General features: G+C 43.5%; 1 protein-coding gene across 6 annotated transcripts in view; it reads left to right on the top strand.

Annotated features, from left to right (window-relative positions):
* Window positions 1-24,538, top strand: part of LOC137377033 (synaptotagmin-7-like) — a 1,016,894-nt gene that overhangs the window by 226,804 nt on the left and 765,552 nt on the right. Inside the window, exon 1 of one of the 6 annotated variants that reach the window (XM_068046197.1) lies at window positions 722-809. The exons of the other annotated variants lie outside the window; for them this stretch is intronic. The gene's annotated coding sequence lies outside the window, so the exon portion shown is untranslated. Of the gene's footprint in view, window positions 1-721; window positions 810-24,538 lie in introns of those variants that run through there. 6 annotated transcript variants of the gene reach the window in all.

The following is a 24,538-nucleotide window of genomic DNA, read 5'->3' as shown; positions in this document are numbered from 1 at the left end:
CTGTGTGCGTGCCGACATGAGTGCCAGAGAGAGAAAAACAAATAATATAAACTTAATAATATGGTCATCAGTTTTTTTTCCAAACTAATTATAGAACAGAGATTGACTGCGCAACAATTCAATTGGTTTGCAATGCACACACTAACTGGAATGGTTGGAGCATTCAGGCAAGCCAGTGTTGTTCACAAGAGCTTATTTAAAATATTCAATTGAATACAAAGGAAATGAATGGTCTAATGAGCACAAAGGCTTTTGAAACTTTAAAAGCTATACCACCACTGGCCTCTAAATTATTTGAGATAATTATGTAACAGAATTTATATCCAATGGCACCAGTATATCTTAAAGGTGTTTGAAAGGCACACCGCCACATCTCCTTCCCAAATGTCTGTCATGCAGTAATTGCATTATACTAATTGTGTCACGCACCAATGTGAGCTGGCTATTGGAGCTGTAAATTCCCTTCACTAAAGGAATGTACTTACTTTAGACTATTAAATATAGCCTTTTATGACAGCATTCTCAGACATTAGATTGAGCCAATCATTGGCAGATTTGCAGAGGCACACAGGAGTTGATGATTATCCAGGCTGATTGAGCAGCAGGGAAGTACAGTTTACCATCATTGAATTTTATCAGTATAAATAATGGATGAGCTGGTAGGAGAGTATTAGCTGAGTTACACTCATTTCAAATCTTTGTTGCCTAACATGCTTTCTGCCTTGACTGTTAGTAAATCTCTTCTTCTCCAAACTCCTCCCTTCCCCCTTATTTCCAGGCCAAAGCAGTCAACATTGGACAAATCTGAGGTATGAGATTTTCAGTTGTAACCCAGAAGGGTGCCTCGTGCCCAAAATGTAATTTGTATTAACAGTTGTGAGCTATGTCCATTGTGAAAGTGTAACAAATGGAAAGAGGAAGGTGTCCTCACCTTCCTGTCTGCAGATCTATTTTTCTGGAGTTATGTACCCTTTTCTTTCCCCTATACCTCTCATTTTACCTTCCAAGAAAGCTCTGAGCTTGTAGCATATTTTTTGAGAGCCAGGTGATACTGGATTGACTCTTGTCAGTTTGGAGTTGCAGTACCTATTTATCTAATTGGGATGCAGGTGGCATTGATAACATGAATGGCCTTGAAGGAATGGAACTGAAATGGCTGGCTTCTGTCAGGGTAGGAATTCAGAAGTGTATGTTTCAAACTATTACATAGATTTAGGCCTGTGCTTTGGACAAAAGTTGCTTCTCTCTCCCTGGAATTTCCTCCTCCTTTTAGAACTACATTCTACTAACAAAAGATATAGTCTTGATGACTTTTGTAATGATTTACCAAAACAAATTGTTTAATGCTGGTTTGTAAGAAACAGCTAGCTAGTCCCACAGTAGTTGACTTGTAATTGCAGCCCCCACCCCAACCCCACTCGCCATGAACAATCTTTTAAAAATAAAGTCCTGGAGTGCAGAATTGAACAATACAGATTAAAAGGTTCCAGGTTTGGTCTGTAGCCTGTGCTAAGTTTGTCTCAGTAATGCTGGGCTAGAGAAGAGATTAAAAGTCTGTCCAGGGCACAGATCTTGCTGGACTGGCATACCATGAGGCACACTCTACTAGTTTCTTTGCACTGTAACTTTCTGGAAATGTGAACTGCTGTGGAGGGCAACGGGGTATCTGGGACCTTGGTGAACAATGGAACCAACAATGTATCTTTTTAACCAATGAAGTTTAAGGGCTGTGAAAGAAACAGGAATGACAGAGCAGGAAATAGGTGAATTGCAGTCAAATCAGGTACAAGAGAAATAAAGAAACAAAAATTAGATTGTGAGGAAAAAAGACACAAAGGGGAAAGTAAAAAAAAAAGTCAAATTTAAAATTTGGCTTTTAATTTCTCTAACTATTAACTATATGTAGGAATGAGATTAAACAGTTTAGAATGTTCCCTTTCTGGGACAGAGAGGTTGATTGGTTTTGTATTAACAATTATCACAATGTTAAATTGATAATTACCAGACTTTACTTAACTTTTTGTGCCAAGTGTAAAGCACAATTAATGTGAAGATACAGTAATTCTTAAAAATAATAGGAAGGCTAAGGGTGAGCTGCTATTCGTGCAAGTATTAAGACTTCAGTGAGACCGTTAACGTTTAAACATAAGATATGAACTCCCCTGACCAATTTAAAGGAGTACATGACAAGATTTCATGTTTCAAGACTTTTATTATAACAAACTAAAAATTAACATTAATTAAACAGTACTTTGTAGGTTGCTAATATACTAAAGTACAGAGAAAGGTATTTCCCTTTAACTTATTAAAAGACTTGAAAATCCCACACATTTATAGGTTACAGTGTCTTCACTGAAGCAATATTTTTGCAGTTAAATGTCCCAAACTCATCTCAGTTGCAATGGGTTGGATCTCCCAGTCCTTCTCAAAGTCAATGTCCTCTTTGGTCACTTCTTCTGAGCACTGCCAACCTGGACTTCCATGAATAGGGTGATCTCTGGTGACCCCATTGGCCATTTTCCTCCATAAACCTCCGCTTTCGAAATGGGTTCAAGTCTTTAGCAATCCTTCACTGTATTAGTGTTGACCCTCAAACTAGGGTGTCAACTGACATGGCGGACAAAAGACACCTGCATGAGATACTTCGCATAAGCACTTTTATTGATACTTAAATCACCTATCTGCTGTTATTTCACTTGTGAAACTACTTGTTACTTGTTACAATAAATCACAAGACCCACAGCTTTGACTTAAATACTACCCGTTGCGAGGCAAGGTGATCAGTCTCCCTCTGATGGGTTCTCTTCACTGAATCCTGAACTCAGGGTTCCCTTTCCACGATGGTCCTGCAGGTCTTCTTCCTTTGGAGGCTCCTAGCCTCCCCTTTTTATCCAGTTGTTCCCAGCCTCGAGAATGTTCTTAGTCATGTACACCCATGACTTGGAGTCAGTGTTAGTTGCAATGCAAAACAAAATACCTCTGCTGGCCTTATCCTTCTTATCCATCCTTGTCTAGCAACCTTCACAACCACTCACAGTCTCATTTGGAGCATATCTGATCACACCCTGCCTGTTCAGCAGGCTGGGTTCATTGAACTGCAATTGCAGCTATTTCACAGTCCTTGTCCTTGTGTAAGGCTGGCTGTTTTTCCCTTCATGCTCTGCAGATGCTTAGCTGTTAGCCATCTGGCTACGTTAGTGTTCTGAGAGCAGATGGCTCTCTCGCTCCTGCGGCTGCCTCTGCTGGTCTCTTTATCCGCCGGTCTTCCCAACAGCCTCCAGACTTCTGAAAACCTGTTGAATTTATCCAGAATCAAAAGTCAATAGTTATTTTACTTTTACAATATTCAGAGTTCATAAGTTCGGACATCTCAAAACTACCTGGACCTTCCTTTATTTCCAGGTGTTAGCAATTACAACTCACATTTGCATTTTGAGCTCTTGGTTCCCTGTTTATGATCTGCGAGTCTGGGGGCATGAAACCTATTGTCCTTAAGATGTTACAACCTTGCATTCTGCTTTCAAAAGGGTCTTTGACCTGGGATCCTTGTTTGCATGGTAACCAAGATCCTGGCTTGTTTCCAGGCAGATTTGGAGTGAGGTCACTGCATTAAAGATCACAGTTTTTAAAACATACTCATAAAGTCCAGTGTTCCTAACACAAGACAAACGGCAAAGCAGCATAAATTAACCAACAAGTACTAGAGATTCACAACTCACTGTCTCTTAATGTGCAAATCGGCTAGCAGGTTCAGCAGATTAACATAATTTTCCCAGCAAGATTCAGCTCAATGTTTCTGCTTCTGAATGTTATCTACAACTCCTGCCAGAAGATGAGACATCAGCTGATGTGCTGAACAGGATAAGGCTCAGCTGTGATACTGTATACTGTCTCATAAGCTGCTGACAGCAAGTGGACCAAGCACCAGAAAGCTACTGACACTCGTTGAATCATAACCCATGTAGACTCAGTGTTTTCTGGAAAGAACGGGAGACAGTTTGCAGGGCTAGAATGTATTCCATCCACGTTTGACTCAACGGGGTCCCATCGCATGTATTGATGACTCTACATTGTCAATTGGAGTGCCTGTCCTGCCACTAAATTTACAGGATCTTGCGGAGGCACCACTGGTGATATATCGCCAGGGCTCTGAGATGTCTGCTGTACAGTGTCCATGTTTCCGGTGCATACAGGCGGGCAGGTAACACTGCGGCCCTGCAGACCATGAGCTTGGTGCCAGGTTTGAGGTCTTTGTCATCAAACACTCTTTTCTGCAGACGACCGAAGGCTGCGCTGGCACACTGGAAGCGATGCTGAATTTCATCGTCGATGTGCCCTTGCTGAGAGGAGGCTCCCGGAAGTGATCCACATTGTCCATTTGTGCGCCGTGGACTTTGATAATGGGGGGGCGGGTAGTGTTGTGCTGTGGGAACAGGCTGGTAGAGGACCTTTGTCTTCCAGATGTTTGGTTTAAGGCCCATTCTTTCATAGGCTTCTGTGAATGCATCAACAAGGGTTTGAAGCTTGGCCTCTAAGTGTGTGCATAGGTAAGCATGGTCAGTGTACTGCAGCTCGATGACATGTTGGAGTGGCCTTGGTTCTGGACTGGAGGTGAGATGGTTAAATAGTTTCCCACTCATCATGTAGAGTAGATCTACTCATGCAGGGAGCTTCAAGGAGATGAGGTGGAGTGTTGTGACGAGGAAGATGTCCTCTCTCAGGCCAACATCCCCAGTATCGAGACACTGGTCATGGCTAGTCAATTATTCTGGGTGGGCCACATCGTCCACATACCTGACACGACTCCCAAAATAAGCTTTCTACTGCGAGCTCCGACATGGCAAGAGGCTACCAGGAGGGCAGAGGAAACGCTACAAGGATTCGTGGGAACCTCTTGCCCGAGACCACCCAAAATGGAGAAGGAGCATCTGCGAAGGTGCTAGCCAGTTCGAACAACATCGACATGTCCAGGCTGCGACTAAGTGCAAACAGTGGAAGGAGCACTCGGAAATTCGAGCATCCCATTCACTCGCCTCACCAAACACCACCTGCTCCACCTGTGGCACAGTGTGCAGATCCAGAAATGGACTGTTCAGTCACCTAAGGACCCACAACCCTGGAGTGGAAGAAAGTCAACCTCATTCCCGAAGGACTGCCTAAGAATAGGAAGACATTATCAATTATCTATAAATTCATAGAAGGGTTGGACAATGTAATGGCAAGATTAGACATGGAGCATTAGGTATATGGTTTGTCTTGATCAGTGTCTCATGTACACTGTAGTCCTTGGAAAGTGACCTCATACACCCCATGTCACTTGAGCTAAGATACAGAGCGTAACCACTGAGTGAGTGGCTTCTGTAAGCTTGTGGCAATGAGTAGAGTGTGTTACGATCAAGTGAAGAGGGGTCGAAGGGCTTCCCTTTTTTCCCTCTCCTTGTTTAACCACAACAGGTTTAATTCTTTCTTAAAGTGAATGTACAGGCCAATTCAGTAGGTGTTTGGTTCTTCTTATAATCATAGCAAGTAAGTAAGCGGACAGGTTTTCCTGAGTTAACAAAGGAAGAGGTTAACTTTATTGTACCTAAACCGAACTAATAAAAATAATAACGTGCTCGCTCACCTCACTCATTCACTCACTCACATATGTTTGAGTGGGGAAAGGTAGATTGGTTGAGTTAGAGTCCATAAAAACAGTCTATGGAGTTTGGTGATTCGGCTGGCTTCTAGCTGAATTCAGTGTTCCTGAGGCTTTTAGTCTGAAGAGGTACAAGGCTACGGGCCAAGTGCTGGAAAATGGGATTGGAATAGTTAGGTGCTTGATGGCCGGCACAGACACGATGGGCCTGTTTCTGTGCTGTATAACTCTATGACTATGTCTCTATGACTAGTTAGATGACTGGTTCGATGAGTATCTTGGAGATAGTGATGCAGATGATTTCCTCCAAAGGGGTTTCTGATTGTAGCTGGAGTATGCAAAAGTGGTTAGTCAACAAGCAGGATTTTGAAAGCTTTCACGCTGGAATAGAGAGAGAGGGACCCCCACTTAGAGTCTGTTAAGGTCAAAGTCCAGTTGCTTCTCTTTTGCTGCAGAGAAAATGCCAGTTTAAAACCACAGATGGGGAGAGGCTTGTCACATGACAGTTACTCAGTCATTCAAACATAGCAGTTGGCAGTATTTATCTGCTTGCTGAGAGAACAGGTAGTTCCTTTTAAACTTCCTGGGACTTGGTTCCTGTTGGAAAATGCAGCCATTTCTTCTCCCTCTGCACAGTCCTTTGCAATGTAATAGTGTTGCAAACTAGATGATCATCTTAAGCTGAAAGGATGACTTTGTTGGCAGCTTGTCTTTTAAAAATAACTTTAAAAAATATATAAATTCAGATCTCCAGTCAGTGGATTAAAGAAAGTCATCTTTCAACAAAGCACATTGGCATGGTACATTGATGACTGTATTGGTGTTTCCTGCTTTCACCCTGAACTGGAAAATCTCATTGACTTTGCTCCCAATTACCACCCTTCTCTTGCCTCACATGGTCTATCTTGGACTCTTCCCATATGTTCACAGACTTCTCTGTCTCCACTTCTGGGAATAGGCCATCAACTAATATTCACCATAAGCCCACTGACTCCTGCAGCTGCCTTGACTACACTTTCTCACACCCTGCTTCCTGTAAGGACTCTGTTCCATTCTCCCAGTTTCTCAGTCTCCATCACATCTGTTCGGACAATGCAACCTTCCATGCTAGCACTTCAAATATGTCTTCCTTTTTCCTCAAGGAAGGATGCCCTCCCACCATGGTTGATGGGGCCCTCAACCATGTCCATTGTATTTCACACACCTGCTCTCACCCTGTCTGCTCCCTCCCAGAGCCAAAATAGGCTTTCCCTTGTCCTCACCTTTCACCCCACCATACTCCATATTCAACGGATTAACTTCTGCCATTTCCGTCACCTCCAGCATGATGCCACCACCAAACACATCTCCCTGCACCCCCACACCCCATACCAATCCCCACTTTTCAGCATTTTGAAAGGAACAATTCCTCCATGATACCCTGGTCCACTCCTCAGTTACACCCAACACCCCTCCCTTTCCTACAGCACCTTTCCATGGAAGCACAGGAGATGCATCTGCCCTTTTTACCTCCTCCCTTCTTACCTTCCAAGGCCCAAACAGTCCTTCCAGATGAATCAGTGATTTACTGGTACTACTTTCAATTTAGTATACTGTATTTACTGATGTGGTCTCCTCTATACTAGGGAGATCAAACGCAGATTGGTGACCGCTTTATGGAACACCTTTGTTTAGTCCACAAGCATGACCTCGTGCTTCCAGTTGATTCTCCACCTTACTCCAACTCTGATCTTTCTGTCTTTGGCCTCCTGCAGTGTTCCAATGAAGCTCCAAACAAGTTTGAGGAATAGCACCTTCTCTTTCGACTGGGCGCTTTTACAGCCTTCCAGATTTAACTTTGAGTTCAACAATTTTAGCTTTTAATCACTGCCTCCATTTCTTTTTGTTTTGCTTTTCTCTGCTTTGTTTTTTTTTCTCATTTCTCTTTCATTTTCTTGACTGCTTTCGGTAGGCAGCTATTCCGGATCCTGGCATTCACACCTCCTCGAGACACATCTTTTGCTTCTCTACTTGTCCAATTATCACTCCCTTTGGCTTTGCACAATGAAACCATTTTCCATTTAATCTCTCCCACCCTGCACCCTGTCACAAACCTTCACTTTTGTTCTTCCCACCCTCTCCCCTTTCACTCACTCAAATGGACTTCCAAAAGGCATTTGATTCAGTGCCAGATAAACAGGCTTATCAGCAAAGTTGAAGCCCATGGAATAAAAGGGACAGTGGCAGCATGGTTACAAAGTTGGATGAATGACAGGAAACAGTAGTGGTGAACAGTTGTTTTTTGGACTGTAGGAAGGTATATAATGGAGTTCCCAGGCATCTGTATTAGGATCACTGCTTTTCTTGAACTAGATTGACCTCGACTTGGATATGCAGGGCACAATTTCAAAATTTGCAGATGACACAACACTTGGAAGTATTGTGAACTGTGAGGAGCATAGTGATAGACTTCAAGAGAATATAAGCTTGTGGCATGGGCGAACATATGACACATGAAATTTAATGCAGAGATGCGTGAAGTGATACATTTTGGTAAGAAGAACGGGGAAAATCAATATAAAATAAAGGACAATTCTCAAGGGGGTGCAGGAGCAGAAGGGCTTGGGGGTATATATGCACAAATTGTTGAAGGTGGCATGGCAGGTTGAGAAAGTGGCTTACAGGATCCTGGGCTTTGTGAATAAAGGCATAGAGTACAAAAGTAAGGAAGTTTTGGTAAACCTTTATAAAACACTAGTTCAGCCTCAACTGGAGTATTGCGCCCAATTCTGTGCATCACACTTTAGGAAGGATGTGAAGGCATTGGAGAGGGTGCAGAAAAGATTTACAAGAATGGTTACGGGGATGAGAGACTTCAGTCACCTGGATAGGTGGGCGAACTGGAGCTGTTCTTAACAGAAGAGAAGGTTAAGAGGAGATTTGATAGAGGTGTTGAAAATCATGAGGGGTCTGGACAGATAGATAGGAAGAAACTGTTCCCATTGGTAGAAGGGGCAAGATCCAGAGCACACCGATTTTAAGGTGTTTGTCAAACGAGCCAGAAGCTCTTACACAGCCAGCATGGACACAATGGGCTGAATGGCCTCCTTCTGTGCTGTAACCATTCTATGACTCTATGATGAAACCTATTAGATTTCTAACATTTCCCAGTTCTGATGAAAGGTCACAGACCTGAAATGTTAATTGTTTCTATTTCCACAGATGCTGCCAGACCTGCTGAGTATTTCTAGCATTTTCTGTTTGTATTTCAGATTTCCAGCATTGCAGTATTTTGCTTTTGTATCTGGATTTATCTTGTCGGAACATAGTATATTGTATAACTGTCAAAAACTAAGCCACAATATGATACTTTCATGCCAAAATCTTGTAAATAACCTAGAAGGCATCCAAGATTAGCTTATACAGCGAAATAAAAATCAGCTTCTCTCTCAAATTTACAGGGACATAAAACCAGCATTTCCATCTTCAAAGCAATATCTATTTAGAAAGTATGTGGGAGCTGGTGCGAACTGCTGCACTGAGACAACATATTGATAGGATATTATTTATAACTACAGCTCAGTTTGTTTTATGCAATAGTATAAAGAAAGCTGCTTACATGAAATGAGTTTGGACTGTCATAATCCAGTTTCCAGTAAACATGTGATCAAAGTGTAACTCTGCCTCTAATTTGGCACTTAATTGGTGATCTCATTCAGAAATGCCGCCTGATGCCTGATACACAAACACATCACACTGGTGCAGTACATACAAAAATATAAATTAGGAGCAGAAGTAGGCCATTTGGCCTGTCAAGCCTGCTCAGCCATTCGATAAGATCAGGCGGATCTGTTTGTGTCTCGAATTGCACACGTCTATCTACCCCTGATAACCTTTGAGATTCCCTTGTTTAACAAGAATTTATCTACCTCCGCCTTATAAATATTCAATGAGCCTGCCTCCACCACCTTCTGAAGCAGAGAATTCCAAAGTCGGACAACCCTCAGTGAAAGATTTCTCCTCATCTCTGTCCTAAAAGGACGACCCCTAATTTTAAAACAGTGCCCCCTAGTTCTGGACTCACCCACAAAAGTTAACATCCTTTCCACATCCATCTTGTCAAGAAAATTCAGGATCTTATATATTTCAATCAAGTAGCAATTCCCTTCTCGATTGTAACTGAGACATAACACTGGGACAGAGTAGGGAACTTTATCCTGTGTCTAACAGTATCCCACTAAACCTGACATGGGAGTGTTTGATACTGAGTCCCAAAATTAGAAACTGTTCAATTCCCCAGCACCGACACACTTCATCTCAACAATACAAAATTAAAATACACAAGCCTTTTCCACTCAACTTTTCTATTTATTGATTTTGCAAGGCAACATCAGGTGCTTTATTCAGTGAGTTGAATATTGATGTAAAATCACTATGTTGCCACAGAGCCCAAAGTGCAATGTCATCCAACTGCCACATAAAATGATTCACTGCAGTTGCACATGGCCTTCTGTGGAGAATGAACATAGGAACATGAGACCATTTAGTTCCTCGAGCCTGTTCTGCCATTCAGTGAGATCATGGCTGATCACCCAACCCGCCTTTGCCCAATATCCCTCAATACCTTTGGTTAACAGAAATCGGTTTGTCTGATCGCTCCCGCGCGCTCTCTCAGCTTGAAAACTTGCGAATCCTGCTTGTTAACTAACCACCGTTGCATACTCTGGCTGGAATCAGAAACCCTGTTGGAGGAAACCATCTCTATCGCTATCTCCAAGAGACTCATAAAAGCCTCAGGACCACCAATTTCATTTAGAAGCTAGCTGAATTACCAAACTCCAGAGTGTAGACCTTTTTTTCCTGAACTCAACCAATCTACCCTTCCCCACTCTATATAACCTATTTGTGTATGTGTAAACCTCTAGTGTGTGTGTGTTAGTGAAAGTTGGCGTTTTGTTCATTATTTTTATTAGTTGGGCTTAGGTACAATAAAGCTAATCTCTTTCTTTGTTAGCTCAAGAAAACCTGTTCTATTGGTTCTTGTTATGGTCACAGCAAGTAAGTAATCAAACACTTACTGAATGGCCAGAACATCCACTTTTTAAGAAAGAATTAAACCTGTTTTAGTCAAACAAGGAGAGGGAACCGAGGGAAGCCCGTTGACCCGTCCTCACTTGACCGCAACAGAAATTTGGGAGCTCACATGTGGGATCAAACCCAAAGGCAAATGGGAAATTGGAAGTGGGAAGCAAATTGATCCCAAGTAATAATTGAATATAGGTTTTCTTGTGGTTTTCAGTGCTAGAGTACTAAAATGTTGACATTCAAGGCCAGTACCTTCTGTGAACAGAGTGAAGTAACTTGGGCCAGGTTAAAAGCCATATCTGTTGAAAAGTTGAGGAATGTAGCTGGGCAGTTACAGATTACTATCCGTCCAAAAGCTAGGAAACCTGAAATCCTAAAACTTGAGGCCAACATTTTAAAATTGATGCTGAAGAAGCAAAGACAGGCAGAGAATCTGAAACAGACAGATTAACATTAGCTCAGGTACAACTCGAACAGAGGTGACTAGATTAGAATTCGAGAGAGAGGAGAGAGAATTCCAGCAAAAGGAAAAAGAAAGAGCTTTCCAAAGTGAGTTAAGGCAGCTCAAACTGAATAGCGGACAACCCAATGTATGTACCCAATGAAAACCCCACTAGTGAGGGAGTTACCCCTAGCTCAGGAATGAGTGCTGAGCTCTTAAAGTTCTCCCAGTTATTCCAAAGTTGAATGATGGGGACGTGGACATGCCCATCTGAAAAGCTTGCAAAACAGTTGAAGTGGCCAGTAGACGGGAAAAGCTCATGAGATTTATTTACTGTTGTCTGATGAGACTTCATCAGATTATGAGATGACTAAAAATGCTATGCTGAGTCCATACAAACTAGTACAAGAGACGTACCACCAAAAATTCCAAACTCTCTGAAAGCAGCTGGAACAAACTTACATCGAGTTCAAAAGGGTTAAGCAACTCTCTTTCGACCGATGGATATGGGCACTTGAGATAGAGCCCACCTATGAAAACCTCAGGGAGATGATCCTCCTTGAGGATTTCAAAATCTCGCTTCCCCTTTCCATAAAAAAACCACGTGGAGGAACAAAAGGTTCCAAGAGCCAGGCAGGCAGCAATCCTAGCTAATGCTTATACACTTTTTCACAAGCCCTTTCCCCAAGGGAAACCCTTCCCTAGTCACCTCCAAAAATATGAAAAAGATAGAAGGTGGGAGGGTGATAGGATGATGAACAGCTGGAAACACAGGGCATCCTCCTCAGGCGAAAAATGACAGTGCTGAGAACAGCAGTGATGCCCGTAAGCCTGTATGTTTCCATTGTAACAAGGCAGGTCACCTTCAAGCTGACTGCTGGAAGTTACGGGGAAAACCCATAGGTTTAATTAGAATTAGTTTAATTAGAACATTACAGCGCAGTACAGGCCCTTCGGCCCTCGATGTTGCGCCGACCTGTGAAACCATCTGACCTACACTATTCCATTTTCATCCATATGTCTATCCGATGACCACTTAAATGCCCTTAAAGTTGGCGAGTCTACTACTGTTGCAGGCAGGGCATTCCACGCCCCTACTACTCTCGGAGTAAAGAAACTACCTCTGACATCTGTCCTATATCTATCACCCTCAACTTAAAGCTATGTCCCCTTGTGTTTGCCATCACCATCCGAGGAAAAAGACTCTCACTATCCACCCTATCTAACCCACTGATTATCTTATATGTCTCTATTAAGTCACCTCTCCTCCTCCTTCTCTCCAACGAAAACAACCTCAAGTCCCTCAGCCTTTCCTCGTAAGACCTTCCCTCCATACCAGGCAACATCCTAGTAAATCTCCTCTGCACCCTTTCCAAAGCTTCCACATCCTTCCTATAATGCGGTGACCAGAACTGCACGCAATTCTCCAGGTGCGGTCTCACCAGAGTTTTGTACAGCTGCAGCATGACCTCGTGGCACCGAAACTCGATCCCCCTACTAATAAAAGCTAACACACCATATGCCTTCTTAACAGCCCTATTAACCTGGGTAGCAACTTTCAGGGATTTATGTACCTGGACACCAAGATCTCTCTGCTCATCTGCACTACCAAGAATCTTCCCATTAGCCCAGTACTCTGCATTCCTGTTACTCCTTCCAAAGTGAATCACCTCACACTTTTCCGCATTAAACTCCATTTGCCATCTCTCAGCCCAGCTCTGCAGCCTATCTATGTCCCTCTGTACCCTACGACATCCTTCGGCACTATCCACAACTCCACCGACCTTCGTGTCATCCGCAAATTTACTAACCCACCCTTCTACACCCTCTTCCAGGTCATTTATAAAAATGACAAACAGCAGTGGCCCCAAAACAGATCCTTGCGGTACACCACTAGTAACTAAACTCCAGGATGAACATTTGCCATCAACCACCACCCTCTGTCTTCTTTCAGCTAGCCAATTTCTGATCCAAAGCTCTAAATCGCCTTCAACCCCATACTTCTGTATTTTCTGCAATAGCCTACCGTGGGGAACCTTATCAAACGCCTTACTGAAATCCATATACACCACATCCACTGCTTTACCCTCATCCACCTGTTTGGTCACCTTCTCAAAAAACTCAATAAGGTTTGTGAGGCACGACCTAACCTTCACAAAACCGTGCTGACTATCGCTAATGAACTTATTCTTTTCAAGATGATTATTAATCCTGTCTCTTATAACCTTTTCCAACATTTTACCCACAACCGAAGTAAGGCTCACAGGTCTATAATTACCAGGGCTGTCTCTACTCCCTTTCTTGAACAAGGGGACAACATTTGCTATCCTCCAGTCTTCCGGCACTATTCCTGTCGACAATGACGACATAAAGATCAAGGACAGAGGCTCTGCAATCTCCTCCCTGGCTTCCCAGAGAATCCTAGGATAAATCCCATCTGGCCCAGGGGACTTATCTATTTTCACACTTTCCAAAATTGCTAACACCTCCTCCTTGTGAATCTCAATCCCATCTAGCCTAGTAGTTTGTATCTCAGTATTCTCCTCGACAACATTTTCTTTCTCTACTGTAAATACTGACGAAAAATATTCATTTAACGCTTCCCCTATCTCCTCTGATTCCACACACAACTTCCCACTACTATCCTTGATTGGCCCTAATCTAACTCTAGTCATTCTTTTATTCCTGATATACCTATAGAAAGCCTTAGGGTTTTCCCTGATCCTATCCACCAATGACTTCTCGTGTCCTCTCTTTGCTCTTCTTAGCTCTCCCTTTAGATCCTTCCTGGCTAGCTTGTAACTCTCAAGCGCCCTAACTGAGCCTTCACGTCTCATCCTAACATAAGCCGCCTTCTTCCTCTTGACAAGCGCTTCAACTTCTTTAGTAAACCACGGCTCCCTCGTTCGACAACTTCCTCCCTGCCTGACGGGTACATACTTATCAAGGACACGCAGTAGCTGCTCCTTGAATAAGCTCCACATTTCGATTGTTCCCATCCCCTGCAGTTTCCTTCCCCATCCTACACATCCTAAATCTTGCCTAATTGCAAGATTATTTCCAGACACCAGTACACCAGACCAGTGCAGGAAAAAGGGCCAGGCTGTGGTTTTAACTGTGGCAGTAAAACCCAGTAAACCGACCGCTGAGAATGCGGGAAAACTTAACAAAATCCTGAGTGTTGCTCGGAATTTGTGTCCAGAGGAAAAGTGACTCCATACCCCTCGAGTAAGGCAAGTAAGCCTGTTGTCATACATAGGGATATAGGGGCCATCCAGTCCCTTCTACTGGTAAAAGACATGACCTTTCCCCCAGACAGTGCATTAAATGCTCGAGTGCTAGTTAACAGTATTTGCCCATACCTTTTATAACGAGGGTACCTGGAGTGCGACCTTGTTTCAGGGCTGGTTACCGTGGGGATTGTCCCGAGTGTACATATGGACGGGCTCGACCTGCTGCTGGATAATGATTTGGTGGAGGCAAAGGTGGTAGCTTCCCCAGTGGCTTTAGAGAGACAGAAAGAGGTCAGGGAGACAGAGCAGTTACAGGAAATGGTCCCTGGCATTTTTTCTAACTGTGATGACCCGGCCCATGACCAAACAAGCTCCATCAGAGGAGGCTGAACTGGCACTGCAGACAGATAACCCTACTGTCTGGTTATCTGTAACCTGCTTTAGGAAGTTAGAGGACTGAAAAGATAGGTTAAACAGGTCTTCCTTGGACGAGGCTCAGCAAGCTGACCCAGGGTTAAAAAAGTTAGCAGAGACTGTCCAAAGTGAAAATGAAGCAGAGGGAGTTCCAGAGTGCTACTATTTAAAGGATGTGGTGCTGATGAGGAAGTGAAGACCTCCTCACAGACCTGCAGATGAAGAATGGACAATGGTTCACCAGGTAGTGGTGCTGCCGAGGTACAATAGGGAAATATTGAGAATATCCCATGAGATTTCAATGGCTGGACATGTCAGTATCAGAAAAACCAAAGCCTGCATCAGACAGCATTTTCACTGGCCACAACTCCACAAGGATGTGATGGAGTTCTGTAAGATTTGCCGCACGTGCCAGGTTGTGGGGAAGCCTCAACCTGCAATAAAACCTACACCCCTAATTCCCATACTAGCTTTTGGGGAACCATTCAGCAGAGTGCTGGTAGATTGTGTGGGACCCCTGCTGAAAACAAAAGGCAGCTACCAGTATCTTCTCACCATTATGGATATAGCTACTCAATTTCCAGAGGCTATCCCTCTAAGACTATCTCTGCCAAGATAGTGGTGGAGGGGCGATACCAATTCTTCGCCCGATATGGGCTGCCTGCTGAGATCCAGTCGGATCAGGACACAAATTTCATGTCCAGTATTTTTCAGAAGGTCATGGGTAATCTGGGCATAGTCCAGCTAAAGTCCTCAGCCTAACATCAACAGTCGCAAGGGGCTTTGGAGCAGTACCACCAGACCCTAATGACAATGATCAGGGTATACTGCTGTGAGTACCCACATGACTGGGACAAAGGGCTGGGATTTCCTCTGTTTGCTATCAGAGACTCTGCTAATGAGTCTACTGGCTTCAGTCCCTTTGAATTACTTTATGGACATGAGGTGAGAGATCCTCTCAAACTAATCAAGGAGAGATTTTTGGGACCCAGGGACGAATCTTCCCTGTTAGGCTACATTTCCATGTTCCGAGAACGGCTCACAAGAGCCTGTGCGGTGGCTCAGGAACACCTAAAAACATCCCAGGCAATTATGAAAAGGTAGGCAGATAAACAGGCCAAGGCCAGACCTTTCAGCCCAGTGACCATGTGTTAGTGCTATTACCAATACAGGGAGAACCATTGAAAGCCCTGTTCAGTGGCCCTTACTGAGAATTAGCCAGGTGAATAATATAAGTGACACACCAGTTCATAGGAAAAAGCAAAGGCTGTGCCATATCAATATGTTAAAAAGGTATCACAGCCAGGAAGGGGAAAAATGAGAACAGGTCTGCAGGCAGTCAGGAAAAAGGAGGGCAAAAAGGACAGCGAGGATGAGTTAGAGGGAGGCCTGGAGGATTCCCAAATCGAACCCTTACTATCTGGTTAGCTAACACTGAAATGTTAGGGAAATTAGACACTGTGCTCTCCTATTTAAATGCAGAACAGAGAGGAGATTTAACAAGGCGGTTCAGTGTTTAAAGGGTCTTCAGGGACGAACCAGGGTGTACAACCCTAAACCTGCATGATATGGATATAGGAAAGACCCCTCCCATAAAACAAAATTCCTATTACCTAGGTCCCAGGAAACTGACCCAAGTTCAAGAGGAAATTCAGTATATGCTGGAGCACAAGCTGATTGAGCCCAATCAGAGCAGCTGGAGTTCCCCAGTTGTGCTGGTGCCCAAATCTGATGGCTCAGCAAGGCTCTACATTGATTACAGAAAGATTAATGCAGTGACCAGAGCTGATTCCGATCCAGTTCCCCGCCTGGACGAATGTATCGATAGAGTTGGAAACACCACCTACATAACCAAAATAGACTTGTTAAAAGTCTTGATAAATCTCGCAAAGAGCGAGTTGACTACAGCTTAAGTAACCTACCTAGGGCATATTGTGGGTCAAGGGAGAGTGTTGTACAGAGAAGGAAACGTACACGCATTGAGAGATTTTCCCGTCCCCACAACCAAATGGGAAATAATGAGATTTTTGGGATGAGTGGGTTTGACTGCAAGTTTGTCCCAAACCTCAGCACTATAGCCACCCCTTTGACAGAATTATTACAGAAAGAAGCAAAGGTAGTGTGTTCAGGGAGGTGCCAAACAGCTTTCGAGAGGCTTAAAGCCAACTTAACCAACGAACCGGTGCTGGCAGCTCCAAACTTTAACAAAACATTTAAACTGGTAGTGGATGCTAGTGACCTAGGGATAGGGACTGTCCTGTTCCATGATGATGAGTTAGGCATTGAGAGACCAGTTGGATACTTCTCCAAAAAATTCAACAAAGATCAAAGGAAATACTCGACTGTGGAGAAGGAAGCCGTGGGCCTGTGCTGGCATTCTAGCATTTTGAGGTATGTGTCCAAAATGGATGTAGAGAGGCCGTAGCTTATACCAACCACAATCCTTTGAACTTTATAGAGACATTCAAAACCCATCATGCAAGGCCTTTTCGTTGGAGCCTGCTTCTGCAACCTTACCATAAAGATTATCCAAATTGCAGGGAAAAACAATGTGATAGTTGATGCTTTATTTAGGGTTTAGTTCAGCATGGAACCATCCTGGAATTTAAAAAATTAAACTGGTGTATGGCTATGACTGTGAGACTGATGAGTGTGTGTACAGAGTTCCTTTTTAATTTGTGACCCCATAATGAAATGTTCCTGTTGTCACATTTCATTGGAGCCCTTTCCTATCCTGAGTGGCGTGAAACAGGGCTGTGTTCTCGCACCCACACTTTTTGCGATTTTCTTCTCCCTGCTGCTTTCACATGCGTTCAAGTCCTCTGAAGAACGAATTTTTCTCCGCACAAGGTCAGGGGGCAGGTTGTTCAACCTTGCCCGTCTAAGAGCGAAGTCCAAAGTACGGAAAGTCCTCATCAGGGAACTCCTCTTTGCTGACGATGCTGCTTTAACATTTCACACTGAAGAGTGCCTGCAGAGTCTCATCGACAGGTTTGCGGCTGCCTGCAATGAATTTGGCCTAACCATCAGCCTCAAGAAAACGAACATCATGGGGCAGGACGTCAGAAATGCTCCATCCATCAATATTGGCGACCACGCTCTGGAAGTGGTTCAAGAGTTCACCTACCTAGGCTCAACTATCACCAGTAACCTGTCTCTAGATGCAGAAATCAACAAGCGCATGGGTAAGGCTTCCACTGCTATGTCCAGACTGGCCAAGAGAGTGTGGGAAAATGGCGTACTGACACGGAACACAAAAGTCCGAGTGTATCAGGCCTGTGTCCTCAGTACCTTGCTCTATGGCAGCGAGGCCTGGACAACGTATGCCAGCCAAGAGCGACGTCTCAATTCATTCCATCTTCGCTGCCTCCGGAGAATACTTGGCATCAGGTGGCAGGACCGTATCTCCAACACAGAAGTCCTCGAGGCGGCCAACATCCCCAGCTTGTACACACTACTGAGTCAGCGGCGCTTGAGATGGCTTGGCCATGTGAGCCGCATGGAAGATGGCAGGATCCCCAAAGACACATTGTACAGCGAGCTCGCCACTGGTATCAGACCCTCCGGCCGTCCATGTCTCCGCCTTAAAGACGTCTGCAAACGCGACATGAAATCCTGTGACATTGATCACAAGTCGTGGGAGTCAGTTGCCAGCGTTCGCCAGAGCTGGCGGGCAGCCATAAAGACAGGGCTAAAATGTGGCGAGTCGAAGAGACTTAGTAGTTGACGGGAAAAAAGCCAGAGGTGCAAGGGGAGAGCCAGCTGTGCAACAGCCCCGACAGACAAATTTCTCTGCAGCACCTGTGGAAGAGCCTGTCACTCTAGAATTGGCCTTTATAGCCACTCCAGGCGCTGCTTCACAAACCACTGACCACCTCCAGGCGCGTATCCATTGTCTCTCGAGATAAGGAGGCCCAAAAGAAAGTAAGGTGGGGAGGTGTTACACCAGGTTTTGTTGAATTATAATTTTTTTTGGTCTACTGACTGGTGGTCTGCCTTTAAATTTTTTTTGAAGAAATTTAAAAAGAACATTTTTTTAAAAAGAGAAGCTTCCAGCAACGTCATCCTTTCAGCTTAAGATGATCACCTCGTTTTCAAAACTGTTTCTTACATTGCAAAGCACTGTGAGGAGAGAGATGAAATGTCTGCTAATATCTCAGCAAGAACCAAGAGACAGGAAGTTAAAAAGAACTACCTGTTCTCTCAGCAAGCAGAGAAATACTGCTAAATGCTATGTTTGAATGACTGAGTGACTATCATGTGAGAAGCCCCTCCCCATCTGTGGTTTTAAGCTGGTTTCTCCGCAGCAGAGGAGAAGCAACTGGACTCTGACACGAGCAGATCCTAAGTGGGGGGTCTCTCTCTCTCTTTCTGTCTCTCCATTCCAGCTTGAAAGCTTTCAAATCCTGCTTCTTCACTGACTATCTTTGCATACACCAGCTACAATCGGATACCCCATTGGAGGAAATCATCCGCATCGCTATCTCGAAGAACCAGTCATCTACCTCTTCAAACTAAAAGCCTCAAGACCACCGAATTCAACTAGAAGCCAGAAATTCACCAACCAACACAGACAGTATACTCCTTTTTTCTATGAACTATAACTCAACCAATCTACCTTTCACCACTCTGTAACCTATTTGTGTGTGTATAAACTCTAGTGTGTGAGTGGGAATGAAAGTTGGTGCATTGTTATTATTTTTATTAGTTCAGTTTAGGTGCAATAAAGTGAACCTCTTTCTTTGTTAACTCCAGAAAATCTATTTGATTGGTTCTCGTTATGATCATAGCAAGTAAGTAATCAAACACCTACTGAATTGGCCTGTACATCCACTTTAAGAAAGAATTATACCTGTTGTGGTCAAACAAGGAGAGGGAAGAGAGGGAAGCCCTTTGGTCCCTCCTCACTTGACTGTAACAACTGGAAAAAGAGGTTAGGGAAGGGGCCTGAGTAGGACTGGAACAAAGGATGTTCCACATATCCCACAAAAAGGCAGATATAGCTAGGACCCATGTGGGTACCCATATCAGCACCTTTTGTTTGGAGGAAGTGAGTGGAGTTGAAGGAGGAGTTGCTCAATGCGAGAACAAGTTCAGCCAGGTGGTGGATGGAGACTGATTGGGCCTCCATTCAAAGAAGAAGCAGAGTGCTCTCAGTCTGTCCTGGTGGGGGATGTTGTGTAGAGGGATTGGACGCCCATTGGTGAAAAGGAAACGGTTAGGGCCAGGAAACTGGAAGCTGTTAAAGCGACAGAGGGCTTCGGAAGAGATTAGACAAGAGGACAGAAAGTGGAATAGAGATAGAAAGAAATCAATTCGATGGGACAGGAACAAGATGAAACAGTGGGTCTACGAGGGCGGTCCTATTTGTGGAATTTAGAAAGGAGGTAGAATTAGGTTGTTCGGGGTTGAGGAGACTGAGGTTGGCAGATAGATCTTGAGAGGAGATGAAGTCAGTGACAGTCCTGGTAATAACGGCTTGATGTTTGGTGCTGGGGTCATGGTTCAGACAAATCTGGAGTCTAGTCTTAACGTTTCGGGTCAGTGACCCTTTTTCGGAGTTCCGAAGAAGGGTCACTGACCCGAAACGTTAACTCTGCTTCTCTTTCCACAGATGCTGCCAGACCTGCTGAGTGATTCCAGTATTTCTTGTTTTTGTTTCAGATTTCCAGCATCCGCAGTATTTGGCTTTTATATTGGAGTCTAGTCTTATTCGTTTCTGCTGCCAACCTACTAAATTTGGCACAAATATATTGAATATTATCTTGGCTGGAGCTTTAAATCCAGCAACAGATCTTGAAAAATGAAATTATCAGCCCAAGTATCATAACTTTACATAAAAACTTTGAGGGAGAGAAGGATTGGAGACGGGAAGCAACAGGCATTTGTGGTGAATTTGTGTAGCCTTGCCTTGAACATAGAAAATTAGTATTTGTTGGAGGTGCCGAACCAGTGTTGCACCTGTAAAAGCAAACTTTCACCATGTGCCATTAGAAAGCGGTTTCACCAGTTAGAAATGCAACACTTCAGCAGTAGCTGTTGACTTCTCTGCTGCCCAATCATGATTGGAACCATACCTTGGATGTACCAGTTGTCAGGCAATACATTCTGGTAGCTGGTGTCCTAAGAGTTTCTTCTTCAGCTATTTGATGGACACCAACCTTTAGCATCTAGAAGGATTTACACAGAACAGCTTTCCTGCGCCAGTCATCTTGATGTTGTCGATGTCTAATTCCAGTGTTGCGCACTGGGTTTCTTCATCGCCAACTGCTTAATCAGAGTACTAGTGAAGATCTTATTCAAAAAGTTCTGCCCGTGTTGAGAGTCGCTTCTCCTCCAGAACACTCAGTAACAGATTAGTGTAGGCTGGAACCTGCCCTTCTCATTTTTACTATGCATCCATCCCAGAGCATGCCCTCAACTCTCACATTGGTTGGAAGAAGTTTTCCCATTCAAAATCTACAAGTTCTGAACCAAGGAGGAGAACTGCTTGGACATGTCAAATTCTCAAAGTAACTTCTGACATCCAATGGGAGTGACCTGGCTCACTTGTATATAGTTCTTGTGTGACATATAGTTTTGAATGGCATCCTCCAGCTGCTAGATTTTTATTTTTTTAATATATATGAAATACAACCTGTACCCAAGTATTTTGCTGTGAATAAACTGACAATAGGGTAGGCATTGCATCTCCATTGACAACAAGCCTTTTTCCATTATAAGCTGATGTCAGTTAACACTGAAGGAGAATTCCCTGAGCTATTCTGGTCATGCTATAATTAGCCAGTGCAGAATTCTAGATGCTAAATTAAAATAAACTAATTAGTCCAGGCTGTTTTTGAAAAGTGATTTGGCCTCTCCACACCTTCAGGGTGCTTGAATTGAAAGATTCTTGCAGGCACCGCAATAGTAAGCTTGACAACCAGAGACACTAAAGCACCTGATGAAATATCAATTTGCATTTAATCAGTGACCTTGTTAATATATATGGGAAGAGTTGTTTTGAAATAATTAAGTTTTCTACCTCAATCTGCATCATGATGAACAGAACAAGGAAAGTACAGAAAAAATGGAAAAAATAAATTCTTAGTCTAGATGGTTTGGTTCAGTCATGCAGCATTGAATACCAAGCCTCTGGGCTGTTAATAAAGGTCTCTTCTCCGTCACCAAGTAGCATTCATCAATTGGACATATTATAACTGCATTATTATTGTAGTTAAATTCAGAGTTTGAGAGTTTGGTAACATTGAGCTCCCTCCCTGTGGTTTACATTGTTCAATCTTATTTTCCCTGAAATTTGAGTCTCCAATATCTGAGTCTGTAAGTCTGGGTGATGGATTTAGCAGTATAGCACTGAGAGCTAGACCGTGTACATAATATATCATTCCCGTTAAAGATTTTCCTGGGAGTGCTGCCATTTAGTTTAGTTTGGTTTAGAGATACAGCACTGAAACAGGCCCTTCGGCCCACCGAGTCTGTGCCAACCATCAACCACACATTTATACTAATCCTACACTAATTCCATATTCCTACCACATCCCCACCTGTCCCTATATTTCCCTACCACCTACCTACACTACGGGCAATTTATAATGGCCAATTAACCTATCAACCAGCAAGTCTTTTGGCATGTGGGAGGAAACTGGAGCACCCGGAGGAAACCCACGCAGACACGGAGAACTTACAAACTCCACACAGGCAGTACCCAGAACTGAACCCGGGTCGCTGGAGCTGTGCGGCTGCGGTGCTAACCACTGCGCCACTGTGCCGCCCATTGTTATACAAGAACTCACTATAGCAGCTGTGCAAAACCAGGAAAATCATTAACCGGAGTGATGTACTATTCTGTACACCAGCAACATTACCAGAATTAATAATATAGTGTGCTTATTCTGTATATTTGCATATACCCCATTTAAACCAAGTGGGAGATAGTTCCTATTTATTAACAAAGTGTCCCTTCTGAAACGCACACCACTAATGCACTGCAACAGTCAAAAAAAAGGAAACTTAACATCAGATTGAAGTGGCATTACCAGGGGTAATGATGCACTTCTGTTCCCCCCCACCACCCGCAGTGCCCACCGGTCATGGAAGGCCTGAAGAATACCGGCGAACACTGTGCTCCCTCTCCAGGGACAACCAGGCGTGGACATAGCTGCGGAAGAGAAGCCGGCAATTGGGCCAAGCAATCCCCTTGACTGCCTGTTGCCTGGACCTGTTGATTGTCACCTTGGCCATGCCCAGGAGCAGTCTCACAGGGAGGTCCTATATTTGTATATAGATGCCACAAGTGGGACAGTCATTAAAGATTCCTCAAAGAGGAGCAGGGAGTTCTCCAGTTGTCGTAACCAGCATTCACCTCTCAACCAACTGTATCAACTAGTCATTAATCTTTTTAATGTTTGTGGGGTCTTGCTGTGCATATAGTGGCTGTTATGCTTGTCTATGTAACTCTTATACTTTAAACTAATTCACTGTATCTGTAGTGCTTCGAAACATTTCGCAGAGGGATGATGTAACTGCAATTTTTGCTTCAGTTAACCCCAAGAAGTGAGATTTATACAGTTTAAAATTAATTAAACCAATTGCAAATTTCTTACAAAAAAGAAATACAATAGTGCCCACTCCTCAGAATGAAATACTTTAAAATAGATGAAACTTTTAAACCCAAAATGAGACATCAGCATTGTCAAGAGCCATAGGGTAAAGGTATCCTTGAGAAATGGCAGTCAAGCTCTTTGGTCCCAAAGAAGGTTGTGAATTTTCAGAACCTGGGATTGTCCCACTGTCCCAATGCAGGAAAAATGTTACCAGGAAGTGGCAGTGTGAAAAGCCTTCATTTAGAAAGAGAAAATACAAAAGCACAAATTTCATTGTAGATGCTGATATGTAGCAAAACTGTAGATGAACACCCTATTCCTTGAAGAGCCGAGACTTTTCAAAAACTTGGCTATCTTTTTAAAATGGAACCTTAAAAGAACAATTTTATGCCCATTCCTTTGTTACCTTTAAACTTGGCTCCTACCATGCCCTCCTGGCCAGCCTTCTATTTTCCACCGTCCATAAACTTGAGCTCATCCAAAACAATGCTGCCAGTATCCTCACTTGCACCAAGTCCCATTCACCCATCACCCCTGAGTTATACCGGTACCTGGCCCGACAATGCCTCATTTTAAAAAAAAAATCCTCATTCTTGTTTTCAAATCCTTCCCTGGCCTTATCCCTCCCTACAACTAGCCTTTCCCAGCCCGACCGCCCTCGAAGGTATCTGCACTACTCCAGTACTGGCCTCTTGTGCAGTATTGGTGGGCGTGTCTTCAGCTGTTGTGAGTCCTAAGCACTGGACTTCCCTTCCTAGGGAATATTTGCCCCTGTTCCCTCTCTTTCCTCCTTTACGAAACTCCTTAAAATCTGTCCCAATGGCCAAATTTTGTTCATCTATCCTAATATCTCCTTATCATTCTCAGCGTTAAATATTGCTTGCTAACGCTCATGTGAAGTACCTTCGGATATTTTGTTATATTAAAGACACTATATAAATGCAAATTGTTGTAGTCAAACTGCAGCTTTTAATTTACTCAAACAAAATTTAAGAAAAATTTAAATAAACTTTCATGTGCCACTTCTAAATCTATGGGAGGAGTCAAAGTGAGGAGGTGGATAGTCTGCTTCTCAGTGTATATTTGGGGTATTCCCCCTGCTGAAGAGGCAGAAATTTCTAGCCAGAATCCTAGTCCAGGCGAT

Source organism: Heterodontus francisci, chromosome 14, assembly GCF_036365525.1.
Source record: "Heterodontus francisci isolate sHetFra1 chromosome 14, sHetFra1.hap1, whole genome shotgun sequence".
Taxonomy (NCBI): Eukaryota; Metazoa; Chordata; class Chondrichthyes; order Heterodontiformes; family Heterodontidae; genus Heterodontus; species Heterodontus francisci.
The sequence above is the reverse complement of the archived record's forward strand: the minus strand, read 5'-3'. Positions and strand labels throughout refer to the sequence as shown.